Source organism: Pteropus medius, unplaced genomic scaffold (assembly GCF_902729225.1).
Source record: "Pteropus medius unplaced genomic scaffold, Ma_sr-lr_union100, whole genome shotgun sequence".
NCBI lineage: Eukaryota > Metazoa > Chordata > Mammalia > Chiroptera > Pteropodidae > Pteropus > Pteropus medius.
The window spans coordinates 3,072,458-3,086,549 of NW_024355205.1; the positions used below are offsets into that span (position 1 = coordinate 3,072,458).

A 14,092-nucleotide genomic window follows, 5' to 3' on the forward strand; every position below is an offset into this window, starting at 1 on the left:
CAAAGTATTGAAAATAATTTTTTTTAAACCTTCACACTGGTCTAAATAGAGTCTTTTGTGGATAGTTTAAAGGACTCAATATGCAGAGCACAAGGTTGGTATACATGCTTCCCTAGGATAATGTGGGTTCTCTTTTTCTTATCTCTCCTTTCGAAATAGCCTTGTCCCACTTCACTAAAGAAAGTTGAATTGGTCAGGATGTTCTGGGAAATAAGCCACCCGGAATCACAGTGGCTTAAAACACAAATGTTTATTTCTCATTTATGTTGCCCATTCAACCAGAGAAGGTTTGGATCTTTGTATCACATAGCCTCACTTGGCAACACAGGTATCCATCCACTGGACCATAGGTTGCCAAGGTTGGCAGAAGAAAAAGAGAACTCTGGAGCATCTTGCAATAGCACTTAATGCTCCCGCCTAAAAAGGACACACATCATTTCCCTCTACAAGGGATTGGCCAGACCATTTGGTTGATTCAGCTGAGCCTACCATGAGCACACAAAGTAGAGAGCCATGACAGGTTCACTGAATGGCATTAAGACTATCTATCTTGAGAGATTTCTGCTCATCCTCCCTGAATTTTATTGTAGTGGTATGTGGCCCCGTAAATGAAAGGAACCTTCAGGACACCAAACAAAAGTACTTCTGGAAATACTGTTATCTGGGAAGCCTCTCTTTATAATTAGTCCATGAATCAATAAAAGTCCACAGGGATTCTAGTCTTTTCCTCTTTCATAACTATTCCTTTTTAAAAGTACAGCTAGTGTATTAAAAACAAGTCTTTTGCCTGTGGTGGATTCTTCTGAAATCTGACTTTTCAGGGAGAGAAGCGTGATGGCAATTATCCTTACAACCTCCCTTCTTACTTCTCAAAAGGACTGTCAAAAGTGCATTGGTCTCTGAGAGAGAGTTTAGTGTGGGCAAAGCAAAGAAACATAGGTAAGACATACTCATGCTAAAAATGACTGTTACTTTTTTCTTTCATTTATTTAAATGTAAGCAGTTTTCTTCACAATTCTCAACACTCATAGCTAGGGTGTGTCATTGACTGGAAAGAAAACATATTAAAGACCAAGTACAGAGTAGCAGTACTCTTTGCTTTCAAAGTAACTGAGGTTCAAATTTTTCAAGTTATTCTGAATTTTTCTTTATAGGTTTGGTGTATATTGTTCAATTATTGGTTAAAAGCTGTTTTATAATCACATTTTAAAAATATTGATCTAATCTAAACTGTTTACATTTTTCTACTTACTAAAATTTCAAGTTATTAGGAAAACTGCTGGAACAATTAAATTTTTAGTGGTATATAAAACCTTCTTTCATTAAATATAGAAAATGTTTGCTCATGATGTGAAAAAAATTAATGAAGTTATTTTTGGATCTTTACATATGATTTTGTTAATTATTTCAAAAAGTCAAATATCAAAGTCCAATACATGCATAAACACAATATTTAATAAATACCAGGTTTTTATTATATTTTCCCCTTCATAATAACATCATCTTAGCTACATCGAACTGCATTATCAGAAATTAAGATATTAAAAAAGTGTCTAGATTTATTCTTGCTTTCTAAAATAAAGCAAATAAATTCATCATATTAAATTTACACAATTTTAACCTTAATCACTTTTAGTTAACTATATTTACGAAATGAATTCCACAATTTATTTTGTAGTATTTTTAAAAATAACATTCCTTGAAATAAATATTAACATATTTATTTAAATTGAAAAAGGTAGTATTTTTCTGATGCAAAATAAATCTGATTTAGTAGATAGATCTGAAAATGAAGAATGGCTTTGTTAATTAGGTTTCATAGCAGATGTTTTTGGTAAATTGAATGCCCTAAATCTATAACTCTAACAACATTAATAAAATACATATTTAAATCTTGTAATAAGTTTTAAAAGCATCTCTATAAAAAATATTGCACTGGAAAAAGATTTTGAAACACAAAAGAATTTAATTTTAAATTCAACTCCTTATTTTCAAATAGCTATTATTTGAAGTGTAAGATACTTGTAGTAAAAGTGCACAGACCATGAATGTACCGTTCAATAAATTATCACCAAGTGAATCCACCTGTGTATCTACAACCCATGTAAAAAATAGAAAATTGCCAGCATCTCAGAAGCCTCCCTCATGCCTCCCTTAATCTACCAACACTTTTTAATGTATTGTTTTGAACGAGTTACTACTAAGCAAAAACAAAACCCAAATAAAAACAAACAACAGAAAGAAGAGCTAATAGGTGTGACAGATTAGATTATTGATCAGCAAACATTCACTTCCTCGCCTCACACATCCATAAAGATATTTATCCCACCCTGTTGAAGCTGGGCTTGGTCATCTGACTTTCTTGGCCAATGAAATGTGGGCAGAAGGGGTAGCATGTCAACTCTGAGTCTAGGTTTTAAGATATGACACATTCTTCTGGTTGCTAACATCTGGAGAACATGCCCACTCCACCCTCATTCTGGACCCCAGAAGGAGACACACGAAAGAGAGCAGAATATTCTCACAACCTGAATTAGAGTTGCCCCAATTGACCTACATACTTGCCAGAGAGAGAAATAACTGCTTTTTGTAATATGCCACTGAGATTTTGTTGGTTATGCAGCAGAGGCTGACTAATATAATAATCATTAAGTAGATCTCAGTAAAGCCTAACTGAATGAACTCTAATGGCTGGGTAACATATTTCTTCTTTGCTTTCAATGAAATTGAAGAATGAATTAGAATTGTCAAAAGATAGATTATTAAAAGTAATTACATCAGTAGGTGACTTTTTGGCATATGATACAGAAGTGGTTAAACAAATTGAGCAGCATTGCTATAACAATTCCTATTTATTTATATGAACAAGGTTTCTCAGGGGTTAGTTCTAGAAACATGAAATACATGAGTAGAATTTATGTAAACCCTGTCTCATTCAAGCCACAAACAATATTTACCCATGGATACACGCAGTGTAACCCAACCTCATTCATGTCATTAAGAGTTTTTTCCCAATGATTAAAAAGAATTTTATGATTATTTATAGAAATGTGTAATATAGTTAAGTTTGTTTGACTAATTATGTACTACTAACAATTTTAATGATAGCTCTATCCAAGAGGCAATTAACACTTAGAGCCTTATGTTCACAGGTAATTACAAAATTAAGTTTTAAATTATATGCATATTTTCATTGTAGAAAATAATGGTGATTAACATAGAGTTTCAAAAATAAACACATTAAAATAAATGCTTTGAGGGAGGGGGTATTTGGGGAAGTAGGCTAGAAATACAAGTCCAGGGGGAAAAAGGATGAAGTCCAATTTTCAATTGTTAAGTAAACTATGATTCACATATTTTTCAAAATGAATAGTGGTAGGTATCAAATGATTATGGTATTGAGATGCCATTGGGTAAGATGTAATTTAAGTTTTATTTTATTTTTGTTTATTTATTTATATTTCTATTTTTTAATTAAGGTATATTTGATATAGTATATTATATTAGTTTCGGGTGTACAACATAGTGTTTCAGCATTTATATACCTTATAATGTGATGACCATGATAAGTCTCGTAACTATCTGTCACTAAAGTTATCGCGATGTTATTGACTATCTTCCCTGTGCTGTACATTACATTCCTGTGACTTATTTAGTTTATGATTGGAAGTTTGTATCTCTTTATTCTCTTTTACCTTTTCCACTCATCACCCTCTCACTCCTCCCCTCTGTCAATCTTCAATTCGTTCTCCAAATCTATGAGTCCATTTCTGTTTTATTTTGTTTGTGTGTTTTGTGATTTAGATTCTATATGCAAATGAAATAATATGGTATTTGTCTTTCTCTTTCTGTCTTATTTCATGTAGCATAATATCTTCTAAGTCCAATTATGTTATCACAAATGGTAAGATTTCATTCATTTTTATGGCTGAATAAAAATCCATTGTAATATATGCCACAGATTCTTTGTTCATTCATCTATTTATGGACACCAAGGTTGCTTCCGTATCTTGGCTATTGTGAATAATGCTGGAATGAACATAAGGGTTCATATATCTTTTTGAATTAGTGTTTTGTTTTTCTTCAGATAAATACCTGGAAGTGGAATTGCTGAACCACATGATAGCTCTATTTTTTAATTTTTTGAGGAAACTCCATTCTGTTTTCCATAGGGACTATTAATTTATAATCCCACCAACAGTGCACAAGGAATCCCTTTTCTCCACATCCTCACCAACACTTGTTATTTTCTGACTTTTTAATAATAGCCATTCTGACATGTGTGAGGCAATATCTCATTATGATTTTGATGTGCATTTCCCTGATGATTTCTGATACTGAGCATCTTTTTATTGGTCTTTTGACCATCTGTATGTTTTCTTTGGAGATATGTCCATTTAAGTCTTCTGCCCATTTTTAATTGGATTGCTTGTTTTTTGATGTTTTTATGAGTTTTTAAATATATTTTGATCATTAATTCCTCATCGGATATATCATTTGCAAATATCTTCTCCAGTCAGTATGTTGTTTTTTTGTTTTGTTGATGGTTTCTATCACTGTGCAAAAGCTTTTTAGTTTGTTGTACTTCTATTTGTTTATTTTTGCTTTTGTTGCCCTTGCCTGGAAAGACATAACCAAAAAAATATTGCTAAGAGCGATGTCAAAGAGTTTACTGCCTATGTTTTCTTATAGAAGTTTTGTGGTTTCTGTTACTAAATTTAAGTCTTAATCCATTTTGACTTTTTTTTTTATATATGACTTTTATTTTTATATATGATATAAGAGAGTGGTCCAGTTTTATTTTTTAGAATGTATCTATGCAGTTTTCACAGCATCATTTATTGAAGACACTATCATTCCCATTGTACATTCTTATTTCTTTTGTCATAGATTATTGGACAATATAAATGTGGGTTTGTTTCTGGGTTCTCTATTCTATTCCATTGATTTATCTGTCTGTTTTTGTGCCAGTGGCATACTGTTTTGATTACTGTAGCTTTGTAGTATTCTTTGAGTACTTTACCTCCAACTATGTTCTTCTTTCTCAAGATTGCTTTGGTAATTTAGAATCTTTTGTGCTTAGGATCATTTGTCTTAGTTCTGAAAAACAATGCTATTGATATTTTGATAAGGATTACATTGAATCTGTAAGTTACTTAGGATGGTATGGACATTTTAATGGTATTAATCTTTCCAATCTATAAGCACGATATATTCTATCATTTATTTATGTTTTCTTCAGTATCTTTTATCAGATTCATATAGTTTTTAGAGTATGGGTTTATCACCTCCTTGGTTAAATTTATTTCTAGGTATTTTATTCTCTTTGATGCAATTTTAACTGAAATTGTTTTCTTAATTTCTCCTTCTGATAGTTTGTTATTAGTGTATAGAAATGCAACAATTTTTGTGTATTAATTTTGTATCCTGCAACTTTACTAAATTCATTTATTAGTTCTAACAGTTTATTAGTGATATCTTTAGTGTTTGTACATATAGTACCATGTCATCTACAAATAGTGACAGTTATACTTCTTCCTATCCAATTGGCATGCCTTTTATTTCTTTTTCTTGTATGATTGCTGTGGCTAGGATTTCCAATATTATGTGGAATAAAAGTGATGAGAGTTGGCACCCTTTTCTTTTCTTGATTGTAAAGGAAAAGCTTTCTGCTTTTCCCCACTGAGTATAATGTTGGCTGTGGATTTGTCATATATAACCTTTATTATGTAGAGATATGTTCCCTCTATACCTGTTTTGTTGAGAGTTTTCATAATAAATGAATGTTGAATTTTGTCAAATGCTTTTTCTGCATGTATTGAGTTGATCACATTATTTTTATCCTTGGTTTTGTTAATGTGGTGTATCACATTGACTAATTTGTAGATATTAAGCCATTCTTGCATCTTTGGAATAAATCCCACTTGATCATGATGTATGATACTTTTAATGTATTGTTTAATTTGGTTTGCTAATATTCTGTTGAGAATTTTCGCATCTTGCTCATCAGGGATATTGGCCTCTAATTTTCTTTTTTTACAGTGTCTCTGTTTGGTATTGGTATCAAGGTTATTCTGGCTTCAGAGAATGAGTTTGAAAGAATTCCTTCCTTTTCAATATTTTTGGAATAGTTTGAGAAGAATGGGTATTAATTCTTCTTTAGATGTTTAGTAGAATTCACCTGTGAAGCTGTCTGGTCATGAACTTTTGTTTGTTGGGAGTTTTTGATTACTAATTTAACTTTGTTGCTAGTAATCGGTTTGTTCTTATTTTCTGCTTTTTCTGGTCAGTCTTGGAAAGTTATATGTTTCTAGAAATCCAGCCATTTCTTCTAGGTTGTCCAATTTGTTGGTGTTTAATTGTTCATAATGTTCTTTTACGATCCTTTGTATTGCTGTAGTGATGGTTATAACTTCTCTTTCATTTCGATTTTATTTAATTTGGTTGAAACTTCAATTTCATTTCTGATTTTATTTATTTTGGTCCTCTCTTTTTTTCTTGATGAGTTTGGCTAAAAGTTTATCAATTTTGTTAATCTTTTCAAAGAACCAGGTTTTCGTTTCATTGATCTTTACTATAGTTATTTTTAGTCTCTACTTTGTTAATTTCATCATTGATTTTTATTATTTCCTTCTACTAATTTTGGTTTTTCTTTGTTCTTTATTTTCTAGTTCCTTTTGGTGTAAAGTTAGATTGTTTATTTGAAATTTTTCTTTTTTCTGGAGGCAGGCCTGCACCTCTATAAACGTCTTTCTTATAAGTGCTTTTGGTATCCCATAGATTTAGGAAAGTTGTGCTTTCATTTTCATTTGTCTCAAGGTGGTTTTTATTTCCTCTTTGATTTCTTCATTGACCCATTGGTTGTTTCGTAGCATGTTATTTAGTCTCTACATTTACAGTTTTCTTCTTGTAATTGATTTCTAGTTCCATGCTGTTGTGGTCAGAAATGCTTGATGGAATTTCAATCTTTTTAAATTTATTACTTTTTTGTGGCCTAACAAGTGGTTTATCTTGGGGAATGTTCCATGGGCACTTGAAAAGAATGTATATTCTGTAGCTTTGGGATGAAATGGTCTGTATATACCTATTAACTCCATCTGTTCTAATGTGTTATATAAGGCCAATGTTTCCTTATTGATTTTCATCTGAATAATCTATCCATTGATGTAAGTAGAATATTAAAGTCCCCTACTATTACTGTAATACTTACAATTTCTCCTTTTATGTCTGTTAATATTTGCTTTATGTATTTAGGTACTCCTATGTTGTGTGTGTTAATATCTCTTTTTAGATTGACACCTTTAGCATCATGTATTGCCCTTCTTTGTCTCTTTTTTACAGTCTTTGTTTTAAGGTCTATTTTGTCTCATATGAGTATTGATACCCCAGGTTTCTTATGATTTCTATATGCACAGAATATCTTTTTCTATCTCTTCACTTTCAATCTGTGTGTCTTTTTTGATCTGAAGTGAGTCTTTTGTAGGCAGCATATAGATGTCTTGTGTTTTTTTTAATCCATTCAGCTACCCTATGCCTTTTGATTGAAAAATTCAGTCCATTTACATTTTAAGTAGTTATTGATAGTTGTATAATTATTGCCACTTTGTTAATTGTTTTTTGGTTATTTTGTAGTTCTTTTGGTCTCTTCCTTTGTGATTTTCTTTAGTGTTATGTTTGGGTTTCTTTCTCTTTATTTTCTGTGTATCTTTTGTAGGTTTTTGTTTGTGATTACCGTAAAGTTCATATATATTGACCTATATATAGTAGTTTATTTTAAACTGATAGGCATTTAAGTTTAAATGCATTCTAAAAGCACTGCATTTTGACTGCCCCCACATGCTTTATATTTTTGATGCCATATTTTAGAATTTTTGTTTTGTGTATCCCCTAATTACTTACTGTAGTTATAGTTGATTTTGTTAGCTTTTTTAAGTGGCTGAATGCTGCCTTTACTACATATTTGCCTTTATCAGTGATAATTTTTTTTTTATATATTTTCTTATTTTCAGTTATGGACTTTTTCACTTAAAAAAAGACAATTTAACATTTCTTGTTACAGCAGTTTAATGGTAATGAACTCCTTTGTTTTTTTCTTTTCTGAGAAACTCATTATCTGTACCTTAATTCTGAATGATAATCTTGCTGAGTAAAGTATTCTAGGTTGTAGATTCTTTTCTTACAGCACTTTAAATATATCCTGTCACTCTTTTCTGGCCTGCTGAGAAATCAAATGGCAACCTTAGAGTATTTTCCATGTATATTATTATTTGTTTTCCTTTTGCTTCTTTGAACATTCTCCTTTTATCTTTAACTTCTGCAATTTTAATTTTAATGTCTTGGTGTGGATCTCTTTAGGTTCATCTTGTTCGGGACTTTGTTTCCTATACTTGGATATCTGTTTCCTTCTCCAGGTTATGAAAATTTCCAGCCATTTTTTCTTCATGTAAGTTTTTTTACCCCCTTCTCTCTATCCTTGCTTCCTGAGACACCCATAATGCAAATGTTAGTATGCTTGATATTGTCCCAGGGGTCCTTTAAATCAGCGGTCCCCAACCTTTTTGGAACCAGGGACTGGTGCTCCTATGAGATTCTAATGCCTAATGATCTGAAGTGGAGCTGAGGCAGTGATGCTAGTGCTGGGGAGTAGCTGCAAACACAGATGAAGTTTCACTCCCTTGCTGCTGTTCACCTACTGCTGTGCAACTGGATTCTTAATAGGCCACTAGTCCACGGCTTGGGGGTTGAGGATACTTGCTTTAAATTATTCTCATAATTTTTTTCTTTTTTCTTTTCTAATTGGGTGACTTCCACTACTCTATCTTTCAGGTCACTAATATATTCTTCTGTATTATCAAATTTGTAGTTGATTTCCTCTAGTATATATATTTGTTCATTTTAGTTATTGTATTCTTCAGCTTTGATTGATTCTTTTTTGTATCTTCTAATTCTTTTTTAAAGTTCTTACTGTGTTCCTCTATTTTTCTCCTTATCACCATTACTTTGATTTCTTTATCAGACAAATTACTTATCTCTATTTCATTAGGAATTTTTTCTTGACTTTTTCATTTGAAATGTATTTCTTCTATCCTCACTGTGTTTGACTTTCAGTGTTTGTTTCTATGAATTAGACAAAACAACTACCTCTCTTGATCTTGAAGTAGCGGCTTTGTATGGGAACGACCTCTGCATAGGTTACACATGCCAGTTATCTTTGGCAGGCCAGCTGAGGCTGCAGTAAGTACTAACAGTGCCAGTGGTGTCCTTGCAGGCTGGTTAGCTGGAACTAGGGTGGACGTTGTCTGAGGTATGTCAGGGTGCATGTTGCCAAGGGTGCTCTGGTAGGCCATCTAGCTGAGTCTGGAGTTGACACAGGGCAAGTTAACTTGTATACTTTTGCAGCTTTGCAGTTGGCTTGAGTGCTTGAACTCATCTTCTGCTCATGCTATCTAGGTGAAGGGGAAACAGAAACAATTGTGTTTGCCAGCATCTCTGATCCCAGAGAGTTTTTATAGATTCAAAAGAGTTCCTGCAATTCCCTACCTACTAGTCAGGTGCCTTGGGGGTAGTAAATGAATTTTTTTAGGTGCCTTTTATTTTTTTATTTTATTTATTTATTTTTTAATTTTTTCCCCCTCTTTAATTTCTCCAACTTCCACCCCTGACCTATGGATGCTGCCATTTCCCCTTAAGAACTGGATCTCTGAAGGCAGGGTGTTTCCTGCCACACGCTCTTGGCGTGCACCCAGGGCTAGGTGCACCCGGAGCCTGGCCCCCTTGGTGCACTCAGGGGTCCTGGTGCACCTGGGGTATGATCCGTGGCTCCAACTGGGGCACAAACCCAGGACCTTCTGCATGTAAAGCAGACATGCTAACTACTACATTATGAAGCCACTCTCTTATTTTTTCACCAATATTATTCCTCAATCTATACACATAATAAATTTCTTTTTTTTTTTAAATTTAATTAATTAATCAATTTTAAACGCCTACAGCACCTGGTATTCCTAAGTGGAATCCCTCCCATCCAAGTACTAACCAGGCCCAACCCTGCTTAGCTTCTGAGATCAGTAATGATCAGGCACATTCAGGGTGGCACGGCCATAGACTTTTAGGTGTCCTTTAAATTGCTGTGTTATCACTGTGCTCCAGTGCAGGCAAGTCTGCATGTGGGCCCCTCAGTGATATCCCTCCCTATTGTGGATTGCCTCATCAGGCTAGGATTCCCATGGTTACCATGTCTTTGTCTCTCCTACCCTTCTCTGTGTGGTCCCTCTTTCATTTGTTGTGCAGAAGCTGTTTAGGCAACCCTCAATTGTTCTTCAAAAGGAAATGTTTTCTATGTAAGTGCATATTTGGTGTGCTCGTGTGAGAAGATGAGTTCAGGGCCTTCCTACACCACCATCTTAGACTTGCTCCTAAGTTTTATTTTTTAAATGTCAACAATTACCAAATTCTATGAATCATGTCTTTGCAAATTTATGAACTTTTGATGAAAAATATGAAGAAATACACAGGATCTTATTTCTTCTTAGAGGATATCTGAAATTTAAATTTGATAACACTGAGTTATGCATATTTCCTTTATCAAGACAAATATTTTTAATTCATTGACTATTTCTGTGCAAGTAAATGACTGTCAGTTCTATAAACTCAGAAGTCACTGAAAAAATATTAGCACATTCTACCACTCAGAAATAAAGGTAATATTTTTACAGGGAAATAGAATGTAACTGCTTTTGAAAGAAACTTCTGCTATGGAGACAGGAATTTGAGAATCAATGTTTGGAAATGTTTCCACCATTTTGTGATTTTGTTGCTGAAAACATTGACACTTATAAAATTTTTTTATAGATGCTAATTTTAAAAACCTGGACACAAAATGACCTAAACTTCTTTAAAAATATTCAAAATAAACTGTCCCAGTGGTTTTTCTTATATTTGTTAAAAATTTAAAAATTTGGAAACTTCTGATTATATTTAAAAAACCAACTAATTGGCTTCAGGGAAGGTGAACAGTTCTTAATATTTCAACCTATGTCTAAATAATTTGTGAATGAGTCTAAATAAATATAATATAATAATTTAGTATGCCTGATAATGATGTATTTATTTCTTTCAATTTGATCCTTTGTGTATTAGTGAAGTATCTTTATAGTAAAACTGATTTTTAAGATAAATATATAAAAAAACTGAATTAAAAACTCTTTGGTCACCATATCACAAAATATTAAACCAAGATTAAAAAAACAATAAGCTTATTTAATCATATGATGCTCATTAAAATATTAAGATTATTTATACCAGTGGCTGGGGGTGGTGAGGGGTGAGGAAATGGAGAGAGATTGGTCCAAGCTGATAAACTTTCAGTTCTAAGATGAATAAGTTCTACGTCTCTAATATATAGCATGATGATTATAGCTAATAATACTATATTATCTACTTGAAAGTTCCTAAGTGAGTAGATCCTAAAGTTCTTACCATAAAAAAGAAATGGTAATTTCATAATGTGATGGAGGTATTAGCTAATTATTTTTCAATATATAAATAAGTGTGTCAAATCAATACATTATATACCTTAAACTTATACAGTGTTATATGCCAACTATATATCAATAAAGTTGGGGAAAAAAGATTATTTTAAAGGAGCAAAAGTTTTCTTTATTCCATTACGGATCTAAAAAAAGACTAAAATTATTTTAAAATAGTTTACCCAATCTTTATCTTTTCCTTTATATTTCTCTCTTGCTAAGTTTGTTTCATAATGAATGTAATGCATGAATATAGTAGTAAATATATGCAATTATTAAATGAGTAAATTGGGGTGCTTACTCAAATATTTTCACTTGATGGAAGGCAAGGACAAAACCCTGCGAGCCACTTCTCTATAAAACTTTATAGAGTAAAGTAAGAATGTCATGATAAAATAGATTGTCAGCATGGAATATATAAATAACCAAAATTGGCTCAATATGTAGAAGATATACCATGAATAAAATTGAAAAAGATGATAATTATCTTCCCAAATTTGCCAAACCAGATGATTTTATGGATGTTATTTTAGTCTCTGAAATTATAGAGTTCTTTTGCAATTTAAAATACCCCCAGAGAATAAAGAAAGATGGAAATCTTCCCAGTTTATTTTAACCTTGTACCAAAACCTGATAAAATCATCACAATGAAAGAAAACTACAGCTAAATTTCACTTATGATTATAGAGGAGAAAAAAATCCTAAATGAAATACCATCAATCCAGATATATTAAAAGAACAACAAATTACGACCATAATAGTGTTTATTCTTGGAATCAAGGATGGTTTAGCAAGGAATCTAATAATGTAATAGATACAGATGATAAAAAATAAAATGACTACATCAATAGGTGTCTTCCAAAAGTACCTAGTTTAGTTCAATAATCATGTTTGCAAAGTATTTAAGGAATTAGAAAGAATATTTTTCAACATACATATATATTCATACATACACATACAAAAATGTCTATGTATACAGTTAGGTACATAGATACCTAGATGGCTCTCACTCTAGCGCTCTCTCTCTCTTTCTCTCACTCTCTCTGTTTCAGAATGTATTCCTATAGAAGTCATAAATAACTAAACAGTTAGCTACTATTTTATGATGGAATCTTAGCCAATATAATGAGAAAAGCTAAAAAAATTATAAAATATTCAGATCAAAGGAAGTATCAATGATATCAATGTTTGCTGCTGAAAAATTCTTAAAATAAATAAGAAAGTTCAGTAAAATGAGCATTTACAAAACACAAACAGGCATATTAATTATAAAACAATAATAACCACAGTAACCAAGAAGAGTGCTCTGTAAAACAGCAACAAGAGCAAATTACTTAGACATATATTTAATTAGAAACACATAGTATCCACAAAGAAAACATTTATAACATGTTCTAAAGCAGGAGTCCCCAACCTCTGGGCCACGGGCTGCTACGGGTTTGTTAGGAACTGGGTCACACAGGAGGCGAGTGAGCAAAGCTTCATCTGTATTTGCAGCCGCTGGTCAGTGTTACCATCATCACCTCAGCTCCACCTCAGATCATCAGGCATTAGATTTTTATAGGAGCGCAATCACTCCTGTAAACTGAGATCTAGGTTCTGTGCTCCTTATGAGAATCTAATGCCAGATGATCTGAGGTAGAGCTGAGGTGGTGATGCTAGCTCTGGGGGAGTGGCTGCAAATATGAGTTAACATTAGCACAGGTTTGACTGCACAGAGACCATAATAAATCAATCTCTTGCAGACTCATATCAAAATCCTATCATTGAGTGGCAAGTGACAATTAAGCTGCATATGGTGGCAGGCTTTAAGTCAGAATCCAACACTTTAGACTGCGTGTTCCCCGCCCATTATTTTGTTTACCACTTCTGTATGTGCCTCTTTCCCGCACTGCACTCTTGTCTCAGTTTTGGTAAGCTAACCCTAGCCAAAATGAGTGAAAAACAAATGTCACTGGAAAGCTTCTTAGAAAAGGGGGAAGGTCCAATGGTGAGACAGCAGAAGACTCTAAGACTGCCAACAAAAAAAGAAAGCTGCATTTAAAAGAATATATCAAGTCCTACTTAAATTACTGTTCATTGCAACAGGTGATTCACATTCTCCAAGCCTGCTTTGTGTAGTATGTAGCGACCTGCTATCCAACAAAGCCCTGAAACCTTCAAAACTGCTTTGTGATATGGAGACCAAGCACCCTGCATTAAAAAAAAAAAAGTTTTGGAGGCTTTTTTTTTTTCTTTTTTTTAATGTGAACACAAAGAACAGAAGCAATTATTGAAGGCTACCACTTCATCAAATGTGTCTACACTGAGCATCATTTCTAGTGGCTAACCACATTGCTAAAGCTAAGAGGCTCTTTACTATTGGTGAAGAGTTGATCCTGCCTGCTGCTAAGGACATTTGTCATGAACTTTTAGGGGAGGCTGCAGTTCAAAAGGTGGCGTGTGTTCCTCTTTCAGCTAGCACTGTAACTAGACGAATTGATGAAATAGCAGAGGATATTGAGGCACAATTGTTAGAGAGGATTAATGAGTCACCGTGGTATGCAATTCAGGTGGATGAGTCT

The 14,092-nt window shown here is 33.0% G+C and overlaps 1 pseudogene; it reads right to left on the reverse strand.

Annotated features, from left to right (window-relative positions):
- Positions 1-9,983: 9,983 nt before the first annotated feature.
- LOC120599071 (uncharacterized) lies at positions 9,984-10,106 on the reverse strand (annotated as a pseudogene).
- Positions 10,107-14,092: the final 3,986 nt, after the last annotated feature.